The 24,631-nt window shown below is 39.0% G+C and overlaps 1 protein-coding gene and 1 long non-coding RNA gene across 3 annotated transcripts in view; both read left to right on the top strand.

Moving 5' to 3' along the window:
• Positions 1–24,631, top strand: part of MOB2 (MOB kinase activator 2) — a 136,654-nt gene that overhangs the window by 18,369 nt on the left and 93,654 nt on the right. The gene's annotated exons all lie outside the window — the stretch shown is intronic.
• Positions 2,483–10,022, top strand: LOC123021266. Its single transcript, XR_006414288.1, has 2 exons — positions 2,483–5,263; positions 6,312–10,022. It is a non-coding gene; the product is annotated as an uncharacterized LOC123021266 (long non-coding RNA).

Genomic DNA, 24,631 nt, shown 5'->3' with positions numbered 1-24,631 from the left:
TGTAGCAGCCAAAATTGCATTTGGCCTAGATATCTTAAGAGGATATGCCACATGTCCATGTTAGGAGCGTAATTTCTATGAAAACCAAGCTGCCTCCTAATGCTGTTTATAGACATTTTGATTCTGAGAGTACTCTCTAATACTGGCTTGCATGGTTGCTGTCACACCAAGCCATCAATTTTTTTAAAGCATAGATAATGTCACAAATAGTTCCACTTCATTACATCTATCTATACATTTGAGCATACTGGTAGCCTAGGTTAAGGGTGAGAGGAAGGAAATGGGTTTTCTTTCATTTTACAAAAAGCTTCCTTTCTTAGATGTTACTTTTACTTACTGTAGGCAGCCAAGCAAACAACAGTTTGCAAGCCTGAATTTAGTGGGTTTTTAAAAGTGGGTTGGCGGTTTAGTGAATAGATAAGTAATGAAAAGAGAGTGCTTAAAGTAGCTTTGGTGCACAGAATGAACCATCCTTTGTATTGCTGTTATTTCAATGCTAAGTCAAATCTTAGTTTGTCAAACTGAACTTCCTGGAATGTTTTTATAGACAGCTGTGTATACAGTGCACCTCAGTAATCCAAATGGGACCTATCAGAATACTGGTAACTGAAACAATAGTATCTCCATCAAAGTGGGTTGGCAGTTGATGATCTACACCTTCCTATTAATTGACCTGGTATTTGCAAGTAGCACCTGTAGTCTGGAAGGGACTTCAGACAAATTACTATTTGAGATTGGAAAGAGGGCTAGTGCATGAATACACTTGTTACAGCTATCTAGTGTACTGTGGCAGTTTCACAGCTTTCTCATGTAATGTAAAAGGCAACAGCATAGGTTTATCATGAGCAGCTGTTTCTGTTCTATAGGCTCTGCATACACAGAGTGGCAAGGGAGGAAACTAGTAGCTTTTACAACAGATTAAGCTGCAATTGACATTTTGCCTTGGAGGCTTACCTTGTTAAAGGACTAGACTTGTAGGCAGAACAGCTAGAACATCAAGACATTTTTCTAAGCTTTTCAGCAGCACTGGTCTAAGTTGTAGCCCTCAATCTATATTTTCTATATTCTCAGGTTTGCTTTAAGGAACCTTTTGGCTAGCCTTGTGGGGGGATAGATATGACTGAGTTCTTACCAGAATTACTGGGATAATTCTGTGAGGAAAGGATATGTGCATGATTGGATTAGCTGTTCTCAGATCATAGCAAAATAGGCTTCCTATAGTGTTCTGAATAGACAGGAAGCAGTATGTAGTAAGCAAAGGCTTATTTTAGGAAGACAATTTGGGGAAAGGCCATAGTTAGCTTTTAGTAGCATTTTCATTTGTATAGGTTGGTCTCAGGATATTGTTGCTGCCTTTATGGTAGTTTAAATACGTATTTACTTTACCATGCTTGTAGACTTCAGTAGGTTTAAAAGACTGCTGGAAAATCACACTACTATTTATGTAAGAGTCATAGGTGGAAAAGCTTCAGTCTGCAGATCTAAACCACCTTGTTGAGATTCCCCAGTCAGTCTGTGGAGCCTCCTTGGATTCTTCCACTGGAAGAATTGGGTATCTAAGCTGTGTTCCTGGAGGAATCCTCCCTGTGATCCCTGATCACAGATTGGAGGTAACTGTGAGACTGCAGGTGCACACAAAACCAAGTTCTCTCTTGGCACTCAGAGGACTGACCTCTCCCAGGACTGGTTGAGTGTGCTTTTGTGCACCTGTCTCCCTATACCCAGCTATGGAGATAGCAAGAGGCAAGTGGGAGGAGTGGCTTGTACCAGCACCAGCACCGTCTGTTTTCATGCTACAAACACCAGTGAGGATGGGACAAGGCATGTGAAGAAGACACCTAACTTGCCAGTTTTTCAAGGAGCGAGTCCCCTCAGCACCACAGATTCCCTTCTGTACTTCTTTCGGCACTGAGATAGGCTGTATGGGTGGAGCAGGAATTGAGATGTCACTGCAAGCGACCATACCAACTTATGTCATCTGACTAGCTGAAGGGTAATTTGGCTCCCACCTTGTTTCTCACTCTTGATATAGGTTAAATAGATTTATATCTTAAGCTTCCCAAAAGATGTATGAGCAGAGGCATGTCAGGTAATGGCTACTAAGCATTCTAATATGCCCAGAGAGATCTTACAGCATGGTAGAGATGGGAAGAAGGTGGTCCGTATAGTGCAGGGGTGGGCAATTAAGTTTCCTATGGGGCCACATGAGAAACTTTGAAAGTTGTTAAGGGCCAGACCAATACACTTACAGCTCTGCTCAATATATATCTCTATAAAAACAGTAAATGAAACATTACAATGATACAATGAAAATGTGGAGTACAGAACAACACTATTTAATGAATATTCACAAAAACATTAACGTTACATGAAAAGCAATAAATTTAATTTGATTTTACTTATATAGCGCAAATTTACAACATATGTAATCTCCCAGCGCTTAACATAGGAAGCATCTATATTACGACGATATATATATTTGCATTGACTTTTAATTTGCCAGTGTCCTCATGCGGGCCAGTCAGGGTCAGCCATCGGGCCGGATGTGGCCTGCAGGCCATACAGTGCCCAGGTCTGGTATAGTGTTTAGAGGCTGATTAGTTTTATAGATGTTTGAATTGTTTCAACAAACCTAGCTTTGCTTGAGCTGGTATAACCCTTCACTTAATACAGTGAAGCCTTTGAGCAAAGCTGTCAGAGCTTTGAATGTATGGTTTCTGCTCTTTCTGAGTGAAATCACAATCATTGAAACAATAGCTTTTAGGGGAACTATAACTCTATCTAATACAACTTGATTCCCTGAGCTGTCTTTCAGGAAAACCTTTTGTCTTGTCTGGATTAAGCTTCAACTTTTTTGCCTTTACTCAGTCCACTACTGACATTGCATGATGATTAGAATACTTTGCTTGGATGTCATCAGTATACTGGTGACACCAAATCCCAAAACTGCATCTCCCATGTTCACATAGATGTTATGAGAGAACAAGATGGAACCCTGAGGGATATCACAAGCCAATGGACTTTCAAACAGGAATATCTTTTGAATTATCTTCTCCAGGAAGAATGGGAACCACCATAAAAAAGTGCTTCCCAGCCTATCCTGAAGAAGTAGCTTAGGAGAAGAGTAGGCAATCTTGTGCCTTTGGGTGCCAGTGCACTTCAGGTATTTTTTTGGTGTCTGCCAAGGTGTCCTATGGCTTCTTACCATTTTCTTACCAGCAGTTAGGATTACTTGTACTCAGCCATTTTAGGCACATTGCTCATTTTGAATTACTAGCCATGCCAACCACAGGAGCCATTTTGTGGTGGGGCCTAGGGCAGTTCTTCAAGTTATTAAAAGCTAACATGAGGTCTAGCAAAAGTAACAGGGACATACCTCCTCTGCCCACTTCCTGGTATGAATGGCCTACAGAGGTGACTTTTAACCAGGCCAGAAGCCAGACTGAAATAGAGAGGAAGGATATTTTCCTGAGTTCTCAAATCACGTTGGATATACAACCTTAGAGATTCCAAAAGTCTTGAAATGTAGTGCCTAGTATAAATATCTTCTCCCTCAAGGGGAGAGGAAGCCCCAACTTTTACCCATTTTCAAATCCCTGTCCAAACTTCCCGGTCAAGTCCTGCTTAAATTTCTGTTTTCAAAGAAACCTCCATCTTTGACAGTTGTGAAAGACAAGTATTAGCAAAAGTGTGTGTGTGTGTGGGGGGGGGGGGCATTTTCCCATATGCCCAGGTCCTGAAACTGGGTGGAAAAGTAATGGGAACTGGGTTGGGGGGTGTACATTCAGAACTGTAAGGTTCTTGCCTCAAAGGGGGTGGTCTACTGGCCACTCCCTTTTGTGAACAAGAAGTTTTGCTTTGACCAGAGTGCTCACCTTTTGACAGCTGTCAGGGGAAAACAAATTGGGGGAAAAACTATTTGGAGTCTTTCTGAGTAAAAGTCAGTTGGTACTTGCTGCACTTTAACAAGTACCCCACCACCACCAGCAGAGACATTGCCCAGACAAGGTTTCCCACTTTGGACCCATGGAACTAAACTAAAATAATTCTCTTTGTATTTACTGGAAAATGTGCATATTTGATCCTCAAAGAAGTAATTATAAAAAGTAGCCAACAAATGACTACCTGTCCAGTATATAACTTGGGTACTTTGGAGTGACTAAAGAGTAAAAGAAAAAAAAAATCTGCAGTCAACAAAATGTGCTTGCACTTATGGCAGGGTGGCACCAAGTTAGTTACAGTCATGCCCAAGTGTTGCTTTAGCACTTCTTGGATTGCTGTCGCTGGTGGTGGCCCAGGCAAACTTGGAAAGAACGACAAGGTGCTTTTGCTGCTCCTGTCAGTCACCCAGATTCAGATGGCATAGCAAACTATTATGGATGCAATAACCCTGACAACATTCCATGAGGGATCAGGCTGGCTTGTTACCCATGAACAAGCCACCTGTTGGAAATGGTCCAGATTTGCACAATAGGACACCCCACCATGGCTTGTCAATTCATAAGCAGTATTGTACATTACATCTAAATTTGTTCAGGAAATTTTAAAACTCAGATTAAGTTAGTGCAAGGGTGGCTTCATAGCTGAAGCATTTTAGTAAGTATCCAGAGGAAATGCGGAATGTATCTTCAATAAAGAAACTACAGCTATGGAGGAAATTAGCTGTAACTTCCAGATAAGCTGTTGAAAGTGTGTGTTTCTTCAGAAACATATATTGTTTGTTGCATATTGCTAGAAATTGTGGCTAATCTCTATAGCAGTGTTTGGAAACTTTATTTCTACCCACCCTTCCCTTCATTGTCCCAAATCTACTTTCCATCTCATTCCATCCCATCATAATTGGGAACATTTTACAGTAGTAATGAGCTTGGCAAGCACAAGGCCTCTGCTTCTTGCCAGAGTAAAACCTACAAATAAGGAAAACAACAGCATCTCCCTAGCTTCTCTCTCCACCCTTTAAAGTGAGGCGGCTGGCACCGCTGTACCCATGCTGCAAGAAGGATAGAATGTCCTGCCTGCAGCTTCACACAGATGGCCTGGAATTGGTCCACATTGAGCAACAGAGTGGAGTGTCACTCACTGACCATCCTTCTGTTTGTGATTAAACAGGGAAGACAGTGTGTCTAATTTTCCTTTCCTGATTTCAGAATGTACTGGTGTGTGTTGTTCATCAAGAAAAATTCTACACCGAACGAATCTTCTAGAAAAGAATCTGAGGGAGAGCCAATGTATTACAGACTTGTAAAAATCCTGTATTTTCCAGGTAAACTGGTGAAAAGCATTCAGGCTTGATTTAAACATATAGAAGAACAACCTTGGCAGTGGAAAAACATGTTTGGCTTGCCACACCAACTTGTTTAGAATTATTTGAGAAACCTGGCTCCTAGCACTGCAAAGAGATGTTATGTAGTGGTTAGAATGACTGGGGGTGACTCAAGTCTACATTCCCACTTAGCCATGTACTCAACTTGGTGATGTTGAACCCATTGCTAACTCTTAGCATGACCTAGTTTACAGGGTTATTGGGAGCATAAGGGCAAGAGGAAAACCACATACATTGCTTTGATCTCCTTGGAAGACAGGTAGAATATATGTGGTGTGATTTAATATATGCACATATGTTTTATGTATACACATGTACATGCATGTGCACATTGAAGCTTTTCTTTTACACGTATATCTGTAAGTTTTAACTGTAAGTGGCTTAAGACGTGAATGTCTGAAGGATTGCCTACTCCCATATTAATTTGATTCTCCACTGATTATCCAAAGAGATAATCTTTGGAGACCATTCCCTAGGTGTCATTGTTACTTGAGGCGAGGTGAGATGACTGGTGACTAGGACCAGCCTTCTTAGTTGGCACCCTGCGTGTGGGGTGTTATCCCCAGAGAAGCGCCTACTTCGTCTTTGTGGCACGAATGAGTTTCTAGTTTTCCCAGACCCTTTTTCTGGAGTTTGTTTAAAGTTTCCTTTATCTGCTCTTTTATTCTTGTGTTTTATTGTTTAAGAATAATCAAATGCTAATAGTGAACTCATTCTCTGAGTACCAATTCATATGTTGCCAGTACAGGAGAAGCTACTCCAGAGACAGAGAATGAACAGGTGTAGGTGAACTCCAGGGTTTATAGAAATACACATATCTTAGAAAAATAAATGGGTCAAATAACCTGCCTAGAACCCTGGTCAAAGAGATTCCACCTTTTAACTTTTTGTTGTTAATGCCTATTTTTCTTTTTCTACCTTGAAATTCTGAATATGAATTAAAGTTGACAAAATAATATATACTGATAAACATAATTTTGTCTCATAGTTTCATCTGAATTGGAAGTTCAAATTATGAAGACCCAAGAGACTGTGTGTATTATTTTAACTGGAGAGGAAAAGCTATCTCTGTTCCTGTTCAGACTATCTGCAGGCATGCAAAGAAGCTGAATCACTGGTGGATGACAGTCTCTTTATTTTTAAACTTAAATGACAGCGATAATATGTTGAGCTTTAAACAGAAGAATGAGATGTGTTGGCATTTTGGCCTCTTTGATACTGGACAGATGTCATATGAGTTGGATCCAACTGTAACAGTCTGCTGGCAGAATGGAAAACACTAGCAGAACGGATTCCCCTTTCCTCTTGTAGCTTCAGTGTACACACCCAGAATCTTCTCTGGAGGTCAGCGGACCTTAGGAGAAGATTTGGGGTATGCATTGAAGGGGGAAAGGGGAAGACAAGGAAGTTGGATCCAACCCTACAGGGGTTGGATGCACTTTGGTGTGCATGGCACTCAGAAGTTGCTTGAGGCTTCCATCTTGCTGTGTGATAACAGCTAAAACAAAAACTTGTCTGCAGTGAATACTCAGCTGTCCTTTTACAAAGGTTCACATCAAGCATCCATCCAAGTAGCTGCTTGCTATATTAGCAGCTACTGCATGATAGTGCATTTTATTTTTTCTGTTTTCTTAAATAGCCCATGAAAGATAAACTGAATGGGAATTGGATAATAGCTAGTTCTGATGTTAGAAATAGTCTTTTAGAACCCATGTTAGGCACTTCTTTCTTTATTCTATTAAACATATGAGGGAAGTCTTTCTTTTCCTCATGTCATTATGTTTTGCTGGATAGCCTGCATATGATAGGATGAAGGATAGGATGAAGAAGTGGAACACTCTAAATATGGTAGTATAAGGATATTATGCATCCATTCAAGCAAAAACTGTTGTTATTTATGTATTCTTTGCTGGGAATTGCAAAAAGCATTAGGATTATGACACAAACTTGTAAAAAAGAAGCAAATGTAGGTGGCTTAGTTATGTCAAACATATTTTCAGTGAGACACAGGCAATCTGATTTCTTTAGAGGATAGAACAAAAAAAAAATCATATCAACTGATTCCAAAACTCATTTTTAAAATAAAGTGTAGCAACTTTTCCATCACTTACTATTGTCCTGATAATGGAGAGTGGAAAACAACCGAGCAATAATAATTACCATGATTAAAGATTTAGTGAACTTGTAATGTCTGGCTTCATATCATAGCCGGGCCACAGATCCACTGGTTGGATTTGGACATGCTTTCTTAGTCTCAATTTTGTATCATATAAAAGGTATATTATCCTCTTTGACAGGCATGTTGTGAAGTCAAACAAACATAGCCATTAAAAGCATGGGATGCTTTAAAATGGCCGGGCACTTATACATTTCATAATTGCTGGGTTACAGAGTTGGGGTGGGCAACCTGGCTATCCAGATGTTCTGGAGTGTAGCTCCCATAAGCATTAGCCAGCAAGGCAGCATAGTCAGTGGCAGGAATGATGGGAATAGTACACCAAATTGTCTAGAGTGTCACAATCTAGAGAGAGACTGTTGCTTCAGAGGCACAAGTAAGTGGCAAATTTTATTTCAAAGAGCTCTTGTGCTCTGACATTTTTGCAATGCTGTAGATGTACCACAAAGAATATACTTCATAGAATCCAGATGGTGGCTGTAATTGCTTTGTGTGCATTGTTTTCATGGACTGATGTAACTAAGTCAGGTGAAAGAAGGATTTTCGCCTTTTACTGCAGATGTCTGTTTCAAGATACATATAATGGTCTCAAGTCAAATTATCAATTGTGTTAAAAAATATGACTAACATTTCTTTATTTTCAGGAATGGATAAGGCTTAGTGGTGTATGGTGGCATTTAAAGCCACATATACATGCTTTGTTTTCTGGCCTTAGTGCAATTCAGCAACACTACCTCAATTCATCAGTGCCCATATTGTCTGTGAATTTCTTCTGCCACTTTCTGATTTTACTTGACAATGTGCACACATCCTGGCAAATTCTGGTTAGTGCTTTCTTCAAGTTATTTTTTTACAGAATTATCTGACAGCAATTCAGAGGCAGTGTGTTAATAATTCCTTTTAATAAGAAATGTGGTGGCCTCATGCTAGTCAGGAGAGTTAAGTTCTGGAAATCATCCATGGAAATTGTAGATGAAGCATAGGATAATTGGTGGAATTTGGTAGAATTATGGAAGAATAATTGTGTAGCAAACAAGCAAAAGAAAGGAAAAGAGTTGGCTCCAGATGGACAAATTTCTCTGTGTCCAGTAAGAACAAAAACAAACAAAAGGAGAGGAAAGGTTTCCTTCTCCTACTTCAACAAGAGGAAAGAGGAACTCTGACAGTATGGGAGAAGGGATATAATTGCCAACCTCACTGTACGGCTCGGGTTTGCTGAGTATCTTCAGCCAGCCCTTGAAGCTCCCACTATTTTGTTGTACTCAAGTTCAGAATTTATGAACAGTGCAAGGGTGTCCCTGCTTATGTTGCACTGTTGAGGTTTGCAGCTCACCCATGTTGTTCTCCTCCTCCTCTGTCCTCATGTTGTCTTAAAGGTGTTACTTGATGGCATCCGTTCATTTCCTGTTAAGTCTTCCTTTTCACCAAAACCTCCGTTTCAGAATAACAGGTAGATAGATAGAAATTGCTGCTACAATCACTTACGAATTAGTCACTTTTGAGAAGGGCTATATGATTTTTTTCTACCACACCTGTAATGCCTTGGTTTTTTTTTTCTCTTGCTTGCCTGGACAAACATGGAAGGGAAATGAGCCATAGCAGTGTTTTATTTTTCCTTGGTAAATCATTGTCCTCACTAATTAATCTTGCTACCGTTTAAAAATGTTTTATTGCTGTTTGAGAAATCCTGTTCCATAATCCTTTACATTTATCTGCATGAAGTTGCATATAATGGAGATTCTTCAATAAGAATTGGTCTTGTAGACCAGGAATGTACACCATAACTATAGGTTAATTGCACGCTTCCTCTTGGCTATTTGCATCCCCCCAGGGTATTTTGAAATACACATAGTAGCTCATTCCCACCTCTTCAGTGGAGCATTTGCAGTTGATAGAAGCTCATCAAGAGTGGGACTGGAAACAGTAAAATAGGGAAAACAATAAAATTTATTCAAAAAAAAAGTGGGATTGGAAGAGTGTCTGTTTTGTGTCTTGTGTTGCTCTTTCTCTTCCTACCCAGCCATATTATATTGCCTCTTTTATCTGCAGCTTTCATTATCTGAATTGATGGGAGAATGGAAAACTGACTGAGTAGGTGCCATGGGCAGATGCAGAAATCAGAAGTAAGAAGGAAGGGGAAAATAATGAGTTGAAGAGCAGAGAGTTCTTTGGTACAAAGAATGAGTGTTGTGGAGTGAATAGAGGGAGAAAACTAGGGAGAACTCACAAATATGTTTTGTGGAGGTAAGCAGTAAAATAGCCAGATTTATGAAAGTTATTAAATTAGGCACCTTGAGACGTACTGCTGCATGGCTCCTTCCTTTGCTGTTGGGGAAATGTGAAGAGCCAGTGAGGAAACAAGTGCTGGTTCTTCCACATGGCCCTAGGCTTCTCATATTACCTCAGCTTCTCACATAACAGAAGATGGCCCATTAGGTAGAAATCCAAAGCAGACTGCAGAAAGTTCTGGACTGGATGAATAAGCCAATGAGATTCAGTAAGTAACTATAACATGATGCACTCTGTAGGGAAGAATCTTAATTTGACATAGGGTGGTGCCTTGTACTTCAAACTAAATTTTGTTCAGGAGGCCAATTGAATTCTGAATCATTCAAAGTTTGAAGCAATTTTCCCCATTAGAAACAATGGAAAGTGAATTAATCCATTCCCAGACCCTACACTCTATGTGAGCCATCCTGAGGCTTTCGCGACAGGACAGCATATAAATACTTTAAATGAATAAATAAATACACAATACCCAAACTTAAACAGCAAATACGGCCTCCTGAAACGAATTAAGTTTGAGGTTATATACAAGATGTGATCAAAAAATATGGTGAATGTTTAATTTCTTGGAACACATTGCCATTAATCCCTCTCAGAATACTCCTCCTTGCTTTGAACACACTTATCCCAGAGCTTTTGTGGCTGCCTGAATGTCCTGAATTGATTCCAGATGAGTCAACATGAGGCAAATCGATTGAACAGAAATCATTTCAAGTCAAGACAAGACAAGACAAATTGATTCAAGTCAAGACGAAATGATTCAAGATGAATCAATTCAGAACATCAATGCTTTTTTTTTTTTTAATTTGGGCGCACAACCGATGACATTTTCTCTGCTACCACATTTTTTTCACTTTGCTTGCAGTTTGAACTTAGCAGCATCATTTGAACTTAGAAGCACCGTTTGAACTGTGGAGCCATTTTATCTCAACTAACATTTGAACTCTTGATTGTTTAAACTTAGAGTTGTTCCAACTATGAGGCACTACTGTACACTGAATGATCTGAAGTGATTCAGTACCTGGGAAAGGATGGTGTGGTGTGGATAACTCAATGAAAATATAAATTCAGTATGCAACAGCACCAAAAATATTAGATCCCATGATGGAGAGTATCAGAAATATACTTTCTAGGATGAAAATGGCTGGGTTTATGGTACAGACACTCTTGGAATACCATGCAGTTGTGATCTCCTCATCTGAAGTCAGCCATCTCTATAGCTACGTAGTAAAAATGGGAATCAAGATGATTCTGAGTTGGCGCCATTTTTATTAAATGCTGAGATACTTGATTTTAAATTTAGTAACAATGACTAACTGGGGGTGGGGAATTTATGAAAGATTTACAGAAGTATGAATGGAATAGAGAGAGTACACAGAGGTGACACTGATTGATAGAACATTCAAGGCAGATTAAAATACAAGTCCAGGCAACTCATAACTTATAGCACACTACCATTAAGAAACCACTAGTTTAGATGGGATTTTATTTTATTTTTTAAGGATTTGATAAATCCATAGAGTCATCACCCATGATAACTAAATTGACATGCACAGAAATAGTAGTTTCTGAATACCAGCTGCTGGGAGACAAAGGGAGGACTTTTGCCCTTGTACTGTGCTCATACTTCCTGCAGGCATCAGGTAGGCCACTGCTAGAAATTGAACACTGGACTAGATGGCCTGACCCAGGAAGACTGTTATGTTCAAATAGGGTACAAGAGTTGTGGGATGCTAAATGAGGGCTAGCTAAGAGACTGTGATGCAGGTGGAAGAAAGTATGTTATGAAGGGCAGAAAGATAGGGAACACATTACAAAAAGCAATTCTATTTGTAGTATTTTATGCTGTTTCTCTACAAAAGTCACCAAGACAGTATAAAGAAACCACGTAAACAACAATGATACAATAATCTATAAAAATCAAGACTATTAGAACATTTTTAAAAAATTAGAACATTTTAATAAAAAATGATAGGAAAAGACCAAATTAAAAAATTCTAGCATTGATTTGAATTGTGCATCCCTAAGCAGCCCCTTCTAACCCTTTGATTATTTGGCTAGATCAGTGGTTTAATTACACTGCCAGGAGGATTTCTGAGCACAGTTCTTCTCAGAATAAGTCTGTTGGTAGGATGGGAGGAATGATCTTCATGAATCCATCCTTCATACACCCAGGGCCACTCCCCCTGTTCTTCCAATCTCCAAAGCAGATTTTCAAAGGACACAGGGAGATTGAATTAATGAAGATTACTCCCTGCACTCTTCAGCAAGCAGCATCAGAATCTTTCTTCTGACAGATTGCTGTTCACAGGAGACTTTTACTGAAAACCAAGCTATTGTCTTTATTATCCATTTACCAAGTCCCTAGTAGAAAGAAATGAAGAACTGCATTCTTAGTGCTTGTTCCATTGTTAGACAATATGCTTGTTTCCAACATCAAACTGTTAGCTGTAACTTACCACAGTGATTTGTAACTTAACACAGTGATTTGTGGTGTGTGTCACCCACCATTTTGAATATTTAAGCTGTGACTCCAGTTTATTGTGTCATTCAAACCCAAGGAATTGTGGATTATACTGTGTTTGTGTATGTGGTAAATTTTTATAATTTTTAAAAAAGATTTGTTAAGCACCCAGAGAGCCTTGGCTATTGGACAGCAAAAAATGAAACAGATAAATAAGCATAAGGGTTTAGCAGCCCTTCAAGTCTCCACAGAAAGTAATTGCCTGTGGTCACATGAAGGTTATACCTCATTGTGGTTTGTTTATTCCCAAACAAACTGCAGTGCCTGTGCGAACTGTATTGAATATTCAAGGCACCACTGCGGCTTGTTGTTTCACCAAATACAAGGACTGTGAGTTACAAGTGGGTTAAACAACTGTTGGATGACCTTGAAAGAAACAGTGGGTTCTGCAAGGGTTGCTTTACTCTTGTAGAACCCACAGTTTCCAGGTTCAGATAATACAGTAAGGTAAAGTTGCAGCTTGAATATTCAGAATGGGTCCAGCAGGTGCTGAAGCTTCATGCAAACCCAGTCACTTTCTTCTTGGAAATTCTTCCAAACTTGAGGATTTTAGGATGCATTACTAAAGACTTTTTATTTTGCTAAATTGAAGTTTTGATCTAAGAGCTTTGAACTTAAAATGCAGTGTGTTTCTTTCAAAATCTTTACCTGTTGGAAATGGAATATTTAAAAGTAATGAAAGTTGTTTATCTTTTTGCTAAAAAATAGATTGTAAAGACTTAAACTTTCTTCCAAGCACCTCACAGTACAAGAAAACTGTTTAAAAATTTGAATAAGCAAAGATTTACCTATAGTGTGTTCAAGCAAGAATTCCCCTCCCCACGTCCTCTGAAATGATGGAAGGTGTCCCTGACTATGTTCTGATCTGAGCCAACTCAAGTTGCAGGCTGCAGATCTTCTTGCAGTTCACATCAAGCTCCAGACTTTCTTGCATGTGTAACTAGAGATGTGAGATTGTCATTTATATTCCAAGTGTATTACTTGAGAGTTCATGAAAAGTTGGATTGCAAGTGGCTACATTTGCTCAGATGCAGAAATGAGAAATAAGACATGGTCTGATATGACAAGAATGTATTGAATGGAATCTCTTTCATCCTCATTTGAAGTTAGCATTATGGCTTGTGTTGATATACTAAACTTGAAATAAGGCAGGGACATTAGAGCTCAGCAATGTAAACTGTCATTCTGGTATTATCAGTATTTGTGCTCTCAGTACTACTGGAAATGTCAGCTTTAGAAATAAAAGAGCATGCACTTCCCAGCTCCTTTGCTCATATTGCATTTCATGGTTTAGATTTCTTCATGTCACAGTAACTCTATAATTTTCCTTTTAAAATATGTTTGGACAGCTTGCAGTTGTTCTGAACATTTTTACTTGCCTGCCTTGTTCCTTGCAAGTTTTGCTGCCTGTTTACTTTTTTTTTAGTTGCGATGATATGGTTTGTTTTCTAGAAAAGAGTGCTGGGGGACACCAAGGTTTAGAGTTGAGCATTAAAGGCTCATGTGTGTGGAATTTCAGGCTTGGGGTATCTGTTCTTTGAACTAAATGGGGGATCTGGGTTATGCAGGTTCCTCATCCTTTCTTCAGGGTTCCTTGTTTTGGATAATAAGCAGCCCCTATCTTCTTTATTGTTGCAAACACAAAAGATAACCCTTATTCTCTTTGTTATTCTAGAAGAAATAATGACCTTTTAGTTCAGTCTTCCCCATCTTGGTGCCCTCCTATGTTATGGACTTTAGCTTGGCGCCCTTCTTCACTAGCATGGTGAGTGGCCAAGAATGCTGGGAGTTGTAGTCCAAAATATGTCAATGGCACTAGGTTGGGAAAAGCTGCATACCTATAATGAATAAAATGTATTAGAATTCTAACTTCTCTCAGAAATATGCTTTAACTTTTATATTTAAAAGATTTTGAGGGGTTAATGACTGGTGGGCCTTGACTTAAATTAAGACATGCAGATCTTTGCTTTTCTATAGAATTGAAGGCAAGAGGAATTTCCTAGGTAAGGAAACTAGCTCCACAGGAAGGGAAGTGTACTGTCTGAGTACCAGTTTTGCTTTTTTTATGTCATTCACTGATGTGTGTATTTAACTTATAATTTATTAGGCCAAGAATGTAACACAAAATAATACAGAGTTTGTCTTGGAATCTGTAAAATGTGGTTTATTTTATCAGTCCCTAGGTTGTTCTCCTTTGCCTGCTCTCTCCCATACAACCCATACAATGGTTTAGCATTATGTGGAAACCAGGCAAAAACCTTCCTTAGTTCAAGTAGGGTTATTCGTTATATAACTTGCATGCTGTGTGTATAAGGTGTGCTGAGCTTCTTTCTGGCTAAGGACTGAATTCCATTTCAGAGAAGGTCTCCAGGGGAGAAGAACATTCTAGCTGTGTCAAAGACAGCATTGGTTGGAGCAAAGGGGCAAGGCCAAAAATATCTAAAATTTTGCCATGCTTTATTTTAAACTTCTTACTGCCAGTGCATTTAGGAGAGCCATTTCAACCTTTCAGACTTCACAAAGTTGGGAAACTGCTAAATGGTTTAGAGTATGGGTCCTCAAACTATGGTCAGCAGGCTGGATCTGGCCCGCCATAGCTTGGCATGTGTGCGCGCACGCTCGCGTGGCAAGGTGCTGGCTTGCTCTCAGGGAGATCGTTTTGGACTTGCTTGGAGAAAAGGATCTCTGCTCAGGCATGCCCCTGCCTTTCTGCACACACGCCCCCCTCCCGGCATGCGCCCATCTCTGGGACCTTTCAAGTGGCCCCCTATTCAAAAAGTCCCTGGTTTAGAGGAAAATGGGTGAGGCCAGGGGACCCCTGGTTTAGAGGAAACCAGGTTTAGAGGAAAATGGGTGAGGCCAGGGGAAGGAGCATGACCATATGAAGAACTCCAGAGGATCAGATTTGGACCACAGGTGGGCCAGGGGTTCAGTACTCCTGGTGTTTGGAGATTAGGATTGTACTACTTGCTGTGAGATGTTCTGGGCATCTGTTTTGTTTGTGTTCTTTAGAAGACATCAGAGTTTATAGCTGTAACCACTGGAAGGAAAGGGTTACCTGTTGGAAATTGAACATTATGTGTTTCATAGACAATACTCGTGGAAATGTATAACAAATATGAATTTAGGACCACAATCTCAAATCCCAAATTATCCATTTACCATATTGGCTCTTGGTCTCTCAGCTTTAGCTGGAAAACACACATTGGTTTAGTGTGCTGATGGGTTGCTGGGACCTAGTGTGCTTTTTGGCTGGAGCAGAGCACACTTTGACCTATTTTAGATTAATTTTTATGTGCCCAGAACACAGGAATTGTTTGCTTTACACAGAACTTGGTCTCTATCCAATCATCAGACTATGTTTGCAGATAAGGGTTATGTGTATTGTGAAGTGGTGAAGTAATCTGCCACCCAAAACAGCTGCTATCTGAATCAGGATGTGAAGAATATTATGACCTTTTGCAAGCAATTGTTTTACATAGAATATTCAAATTGTTTGTTGGACTTGCAATAATTGAGTAACTTTTACTTTACATTCTTCTAACTTCTTATGGCTTACAGTTTAGAGTTCTTAAAACGATATATTCTACTTTCCTGCATAAATTTCTAACATAGGCCATTAGGCATATTAATAAATTTAATATTAAGGCTAGAATTTAACTCAATAAAGCTTGTACTTTATCTTTCATTTATCTTGTGCTGCCAGTCTATCCTTCATTCAACCAGCACTTCGACCATGCTGCCTTCATTTCACTCTTTCAATATCCTATACTTTTCAGTGCCAATTTGTAGTTCACCTTTTTAATTTATTTTGGCTACTTTTATTTGCTATAGCACCTCATGTGTCCTGCATTCCAGTTTCCTGGTTTGTTCTTCCTGTTGTCTCTGCAAGGACTCCTTTATTCTGTAGCAAGTGGATTTGTGGTAGTAACTCTGAAGAAAAAGAAACAAATGGTACCTCATGTTTGACACCCAGTGCCATGAACTAAAGATGATAAATTCTGCAGTTGAAATAAATTCTTGAATTATTATTTGCAGGGTCTGCATTTTCAAATTAATGGGAAAACCCATGTATTGAGGGCACAACTTTTCTGAAGGAACATATGCAACAGTTTTTGTATTTGACACGGTAGGGAAGGAGGAATAAAGGGGTGGCTATTAGTGCCAATGTTGCTCCTTTCAGTCACTAAGCTATGCATTGACCTGCCCTCTCCAACCTGGTGACTGCTAGGTGTTTTGTGCTGCAGCTGCCAGCATCCCTCACCTCTGCTCTAGGCTCAGGCTGATGGGAGTTGCATTCCAGTGTCTGGAGATCCACAAGTTGCCCATCTTGCCATATATAATTGTTTTCTGGGTTTTTATTCTTATTCCTCCTCCTAAAACATAGCACTAGAAATTGGTGATTCAAAAACTTAACTTCAAAGAATTGCAACACAGTATTAAAGATTATGAATTGGCCTGACCTGGCATTTTTATGGAATTGTTTTTGTTTTGTTTTTTAAGGTAGCTTTCAGGGGCAATCATGTCTGCAATAGAGTGGCTGTGGATTTAAGTATTTATACATGTAGGAAGTTTGGGCTTACTGCTAATTTAAGCTGTCAGCCTCCCTAAGGAGCCCTGCAAAAGAATATTAGTAGTAAATGTTGAAAGCCAACTTTTGAGTGATCAGCCCTGGAAGCTAAGCTAGGACAAGCCAGTTAGAGGGAATAATATAAATAATTAGTAGCATATTGTTGAACACAGAGAAGTAGTGTAGAAGGCTTTGTGTTTAAAGTATTGCATAGTTGCTAAGAAGCACACTACTTCTAAAATAAGAGCTAGGGAAGGAGGAAAGGTGTAAAAAGTAAGTTGAATTTTTGTGTAGCTTTATGGAAATATTTATGCAATGTTATTTGCATGTAATGGCAATTCCTGGGTTGTTTATCTTAGTAATTGCTGATATCTAGCTGGAACAAATGTGCTGCCTCTTGCTCAGTTGTTACTTCCACTTTATTTAATAACCTAGCAATGCCCTGTGATTTTTCACAGACTTTCTTTCCTCCTCAGCCATTTAGCTTCACATCTGTTACCAAAAAAAAAAAAAAAAAATCTTTCCAATGCTCAAAATGTTTGAAAGATGCTTTTTGTAACATATTTGGAGAAGTCCTTAATGTTTAGGCACCCAAGAATATCTTTTTTCCAGACTTAGTGTACTGTAAGAAACCTTCCTATGTTCCTATGAAAATCTTAAGCCTGCTCATGGAATCATGGAATGGTAGAATTGGTAGAACTTTCTTTCCCAACCAAACAGGGTTAATTTAAGAACTGTGCTTGATAGGAGCATCTGGAAAGTAGTAGTATTTATATAGTGCTTGTAAGGCAAACCTCACAAGGATTTTTTATATAAAAATGTAAAAAAAAAAGCATTCACAGAAATCAGATAAGAAAACAAAGCACAAGGGATTGTTTTGGTTCCTGTTGCATTAAAAGCCATATACTTCCTTCTTTCTGAACAAGGTGGTTTTTAAGTAGCCTTGCAGTGACAGTGGGAGAGGGGAAGGGGATGGATCTCCAAGAGCAGGAAGATGGGAAGGTCATAGGCTGTTCATTTCTCATCCACTCAGGGCAAGCCGAGTATTTGTTTTGTAGAAGCAGTTCACTTAGATAAGGATGGTATGAATTCCTCGGTCACTCTGCAAAGGTATTCTAAAGACAATCGTCTCATTCCCCCTTTGAGAGACTCTGATGCTAAGTTCTGAGGATATAGAACAGGGGTCCTAAAACTTTTTTACCAGGGGACTAGTTGAAAGCTGCCAGTGCTGGGCGTGGGCTGGAAAGGTGGTGGCAGCGGGGCATGCGGGCCGGCGTGGGAGTGGCGCATGAGGGCAGGGCGCTGAGGTGGGGTGCGCAACGAGACGAGGCGGGAGCAGGGGTGTGCAGTGAGGGGAAGGGAGGCGAGGTGGGGGCGGGCAGGCGCACCAGGCAGTGGAAATCATTTTCTCTGAGCGAGCAAACCACGCATGGGGTGAGGTGGGTAGTGGTGGGCATGCAGTGGGTCCAAATGGGCATGGCGGGCCAGAACTAGCCCCCGGGCCTTAGTTTGAGGACCCATGATAGAGAACATTCTCCCCCCCCCCCTTCATTATATAAAATGGCTGAGGTGTGCAACATTAGTTAAAACCTGATTTCATTGACAAAGTTCGGAAATAATGGAAATGATGCCACATTGGAGGTACAACATGTCAGTAATGGAACTGAGGCTTAAATGAAACAAGAAACTATTAGTACATCACCTACTCTTTAATGGCCCTTATCTTTAAATATTTGTTATATATGAGCTTTGATGCAAAGCAGCATAGCTTCTGTTTCAGCTTAACTTGGCATGTCTTTCATCTCCAAATATTTATGTAGTAGAAGTTAATGCAGCAATTTCCATAAGTAATATGAAGACAGATGATACAAACAAGTGTAACTTCAATTTTTTCATAGGGAATTACCTCTAAGAACTCACTACCTGTACATATTTTGCATCATTGTTTTTACCATAATTTTTTGGCTGATATAATTACTCAATAGTTTGCCACAGCTTCATTATACCTGTTTTTTTCCTAGGAAAATACTGCTAATGCTGCAGTATATATCATTAAATTAAACCTGTCACTTCTTTTTGAACTTCAGTACTATCTAACACTTCTGGTTTCTGCTTGATTTTTTATCTGATGTTTTCTTAGCTTGTAAATTGTCTCATGCTTTTTCTTTACTTAAATGAAAAAAAGGCAGAGTCTAGTAGTTAGGAGGTCTTAGAACAGATAGCACTCTTGAGTTATGGGAGTTTCCTTGGCTGTTTCGATTTAACAATGGATTTAGCTTGCTATTTCCAGTTAAATCTATTACTAAGGATGTGTGAATTTTTTAAAATCACAGTAGAGGTGAACTAGTTCATTGACAAGTATACAGAAAAGATAGATGTGGAAGGAACCAAATTGCCATTGCCTGTATTTAAATTGGGCCATGAATTTAGGAATGACTGTGTTCCTGTTGATGTAAATAGGAGCCCAAGCAGAAACATAACAATATTTTACCCAAACTACTAGAAGAAGAGATGCTGTTTCCGTAGCATGCCAAGGGCGCATGGGTTTAGTGTTGCATACTGCACCTGCAACATCTGCTATACTGCTGTACTGCTACTGAAAGGTATGTCAGATTGAAAATAATTCTAGGTAATGGCAATTGAGCACTTTCTTTTGACAATTTAAGTTCCACCTGGTTGTTCCAATTATTGTGTGTTCTAGTTTGAAACTACTAGTGAGCTGAAGAATACCAGGAAAATGAGGAAAGCAGGCAGAGAAGGCCTCAGAGTCTGTTCTATGTTCTCTTCCTGCACAGGATCATCTGCCCCCAACTACCCTTTCAGAGAGACCCCAGTGGACTTTTATATGATTGTGATTTTAAAGATGTGCTTTGATTTTATTCCTAAAAACCAAAAAACCACCTTGGAATGACATTTATTGCTTGCAATATATTTTCTTCATTTGCTTTTCAGAGATGAAATCTGAGTATATTTCCCCTCAGCTATTTCTCATGCATCACATCTGTGTACAGATCCCTATCTGTGCGTGTGTGGTTTTTTTAACGCACAAAATTCCCAGACACTTAAAACCTTAGAGGTTGCAGAATGGGACAGGGTGAGTGGGGTGCCCCCTGAATGTGGTCCCATTCACTCTGTCCCATCTAGTCAGCTTCTCACAAGTTATTTATTCATTTTGGACTGCTCTCAGGGAACCACAGTAATTGTTCTAAATGTGTTCTGTGAAAAGGGCATCAAGACCTTCCCTTTCTGGAAATGCTGGAGACATGAAATGTTTTAAAGGAGAGGTCACTGAGAAGTGTCAGCTCAAAAGTTAAAAGGATTATCTTGCTAAGATGGAGATTTACAACCCATCACCTTTGGGTGCACCTTTGGTTTACATTCCCCCCCCCCCCATTTGTAGGTGCATTCTGTTTGAAAGCTTGGCACTTGACAGCTGTTAATGGTTCACAGTTTAGTCCATTTGGCAGGTGTAACCGACAAGGTCAGTACTGCATATATTGGAAAGATAAAAGTGCTTGCACAGCTCTAAAAGACAGACAAAATGTATTTTAAAAATGAAGATATTTGTTCAAATTTCAAGAGCTTTTTTTTTTTTTTTTGGAAAAATAGATCCCCACTTAAATGTTTTGCAGTCTTTAAAAGAGGGAAACATTATATAATGTGAAAAGGGCTTTTGGTTGGAATGCTAACAGGAAAAATGCTGTTGTCATCAAAGCACAGACAAGCGAGACAAGATGGGTTGTGTCTTGGATACATGGATACCAGCAGGGGGACCGAGGGGGAAATCAAGAGGGAGAGAGCAACCTACAGGTGCACTGTGGATTGTTCCATGAACAACCTATACTGCCTAGCTTATTCACAGGGTGGGTTGCTTGTTCATGTAAATTCATCTTTTGTGTTTAATCTACTTGAAGGGTACTAGAAATGCTGTGAATGGTTTCTGAAGTTTGCTACCTGAATATATTTGCATGCATTGTGCTGATTCATGTTATTGCCAAGTCCGTAATCTGCTAGGTTGTTTCTCTTGCTTAGGCTGGACCAAGCTAAATGTGCAGCAGCATTTTAACTGAAATGGGAACGTCAGCTGTGTGTGCGCGTGCGCACGTGCGCACCAGGGAGAGAGTGAGTGAATGAGAGAGAGAGCTCTTAATAGGAGTTCTGCTTTGTTCATGTCTCCTATAGTTTTACATTCTTGGGCAGGAATGTTTACACAGGCAATTACATTAAATGGCAAAGAACTGTACAGTCTATTGCTTCTCTAAACAAGACAGTAGACATTTTTGCAGTATCCAGGAAAATATTAGATAAGGAGTGTTAATATGACTGGATGCTACTTTACATAAGTTACTGAATGAGCATACTTGTCACAGTCTGTATTTTATTTCTATATTCTGCTTCAAAGATTTGCGCTAGCAACAAACATGTAGATCCTTTCCAACTTTAGCAGATATGAACTGAATGCTGTCCTTAGACAACATTGTTTAGCTGGACTAATTTTTGTATCATTGTATCTATTAAAAAGGATATTTCCTGTATCACGTAAAGTTGGACTTCATCCTTCCAATATAAGCAAATTTATCCTCCCGTAATGAATTAAAATGCTGTTAATAGAAGGTAAGAACAATTTATAGAGGAAAAGTTTTAATCTTCAGCAGTTACTTGAGTTAGATCTTTAATTTCTGAATCACATTTATGTGTGATACCCTCATGTGCTAAAACTCATGTGCTAAAAATTACATATTTGGTAAAATGGGTACCACTAATTCTTCAAATGCTTATAGTATGTGCATGCTTGCAATATGCTAGGTCTAAAGCAAGAAAAAATCCTGTGTCGAGTTTTGAATTGATATGCCTACATAATGCAAGGAAGGGTGGGAACAGTTGTTACAAACAGCACTTTGATTTCAACCATGTCCTCTACTTATTTCATTTCTCACAACTTCCGGTTAGGAAATTCTTAATGGAATTAAATTCTGTTTCTTGAAAGTCAAGAGGTTAATTATTTTGCAGATCTGAACAGTGCTTTTTCATTTATTGAAGCACAACAAGAACATTTTCCAGTAAGTTTCTATAACGTTTCTGGGGGGTGAGATAAGAATGTGGTCTAATAAGTGCTCAAATCTAAAACAGTTGACGTTTGAAAGAACAGACCATCAACCCCCCCCCCCCAAAACCACATGCATTTCTTTTAATTATATCTTCACTTCATTTGATTGCACATCCATTTCACAGTACTGGTCTGCTGTTTAATCTTTATGGTTTGTTTTTATTTCATAGAGGCTGGTGTATAATTAGGGGAAAAATGTAACATGTCAATACAGGAGAACTTTGTGCCTTAAATTAGTAAGTTCCTCTTGTGAAAATTTTGGTTAGGACCCTATGACATAATCTTCCTGAAGTATCTATATTGAAGTTAAAGTTGATTATAATCAGTGACCTCAAGACTGTTCTTAAGCTGAAGTTAAAAACAGATACAGAAATTTTAACACTTTAGTGCCCCTGTGAAGCAGATTGTTCAACCATCTCTGATCTAGTACCCTCCAGATGTTTTGAACTACAATTCTTGGCATGCTAATTAATAGGAGTTGAAGTCCAAAATATCTGTGTTCTGTATTATGAAGTTAATTTCCATTATTAAACTTTTAAGTGCATGATTTTTTTGTATAGATGATAAATTTGCTAGCACTGGAGTCAAACTACTAGCATGACTATCATATTCAGCCTAGTGCAGCATTGGTCCACTTTGAGTATTTAGGCCATCAATTGATGTCCAGTATGAATGAATATTGGTGGCCATATAAATGAGTTGGTATCTACTATTCTCCCCCCTCCTTCCTGAAGAATCTGACAAGGTATTTCACAACTTTAAAATCACTTCTTTCCTACTTCTACATTTTAAGCAAGCTATTGTTAAACTACATCCTTTGTGCACTAGAGGGCAGCATTAACCTAGTTTGGTTTTACAGTTGGGGAAACACAAATTTACAAAAAATAGTCTTAGAGTGAGATACTTTTTGAGCTTTATCTGGCTGTCCTATGATTTTATGAAATACATGTCCTGATAGCTTGTTTCTTCCTATGCTTAATTCAAGGTGTTGCTTTTAACATTTAAATCCCTCAACAGCTTAGGATCTAGATCTCTAAGAAATCACCTGTCCAATTATCAACCTTCCTAGCTATTACAATTTATAGGAGGGGCATCATTTTCCTCAAAGGATCCTTTGCTAGGCATGAATGAAAGGACTTTGGCCTATATTGTTCCTAAGCTGTAGAATGCATTTTTAGGAAAAAGAAGATTAGCCCTTGTTCTCCTGACATTCAGAGAGGGTATCTGTTCTAGCCTTTTAAATTAGGTTATTATAATATTATGTCTTACTGTTTTTATTTTTATTATTTTAAAGCTTGTAGGTTTAAATTACTGTATGCTGATTTGATGGCTTTTTTGTAAATAAGGTAGTATTTGAATGTTAATAGACAACAATAAACAAATAAGCAAGGACTTTGACTCCTAATTTCACAAGAGCAACAGAATCACTCCCTTACCCTCTAAATTATACAGTTATGAAGAAAGCTTGAGGTAAGTAGGTTTGTGTGTGGAATGACTATGAACCGTGTTCAGTTCTAGCATTCAGAACCTTGGCATTCTAGCATTCCTTGGCCCAGATTTCTTAATTCTGTATTTTTTTTGTACCGTGCCCCAGCTGAATGGATCACACAGTTCTAGTTTGTGGGGGGGGGGGGGAATACATAAGCCTCAAGTATGCCGGCCTCTGGGCCACAGCATAAAACCATTTTGCCCAATGACTAGTTATGATTAAAGGTATAATCGCAAATCAAAGCACAATGGAATGTAAGCACAAATGAATTATTCACTTATCCTGAAATGCATGTTCCAGACACATACTCAGATGCATGCCCCATTCCATTGGAACATAAGATACTAAGCGAAGCTTAAAGAGGCCCGAGGCCTCAAATAATCTTTGCTGTTTGAAGACCTTGTTGTAGCTGTTTGGATTGGGGGAGTTGTTAAAAAAGCAGTATTTCTGTTGGTGTTTTTCTCCTTGCAGTTGTATATGTCCCCCACAAGATGGAGTACATTCAATGTTTTAAAACCTGCTTATTTAATTCTTAGTTACTGGGGATCCTGTTAGAACTCTTTTTAAAAAGAAAATCTAAATCTAACATAATTGATAAAGCTATTTTAAGCCCAAATGCTTGGTGTTCAGTGTTAGGATTTACTAATAAAGAAAAATATGTTTAAGGAAGGAGTGAGCAACTTGTGGCCCTCCAGATGTTTTGTCTGAGAGTTTTCATCAGTCCTAATCAGTAGAGCCGGTGATGAGGGATGATGGAAGCTGTAGGCCAAAGCATTTGGAGGCTGACAAGCTGTCCACCTCTGCTTTAACCATAGCAAAAGTTATAGATTGCCCCTTTTGTATCTTTGGTCACCTTAATTACTTGTGTAGCCTATGTAAATTATAGTGTGGCCTTCAAGTGAACTTTTAATGTGGCAGCAAAATTTCACAGATGGTGTTTAATGTGTTCTTTAAATGTTTGGATCCCATATGTAGTGGTGTTTCCTCTTAGCTTTATGTTTCCAAAGGAGTACGTTGGGGGTTAGAGCATTACCTGCCACACATGTGCTATTGCCATTAACAATCAAATGTTTGAGATAAGGTATTGTGTGTGGCATTGCTGTTTTAGCATCATGCACTTTTTTCTGCTAATACACTTCAAGTAGAAGTTAGGAGC

This window comes from Varanus komodoensis, unplaced genomic scaffold, assembly GCF_004798865.1.
Source record: "Varanus komodoensis strain SLA01 unplaced genomic scaffold, ASM479886v1 scaffold16, whole genome shotgun sequence".
NCBI classification, from domain to species: domain Eukaryota; kingdom Metazoa; phylum Chordata; class Lepidosauria; order Squamata; family Varanidae; genus Varanus; species Varanus komodoensis.
This window is presented reverse-complemented; position numbering and strand designations above follow the sequence as displayed.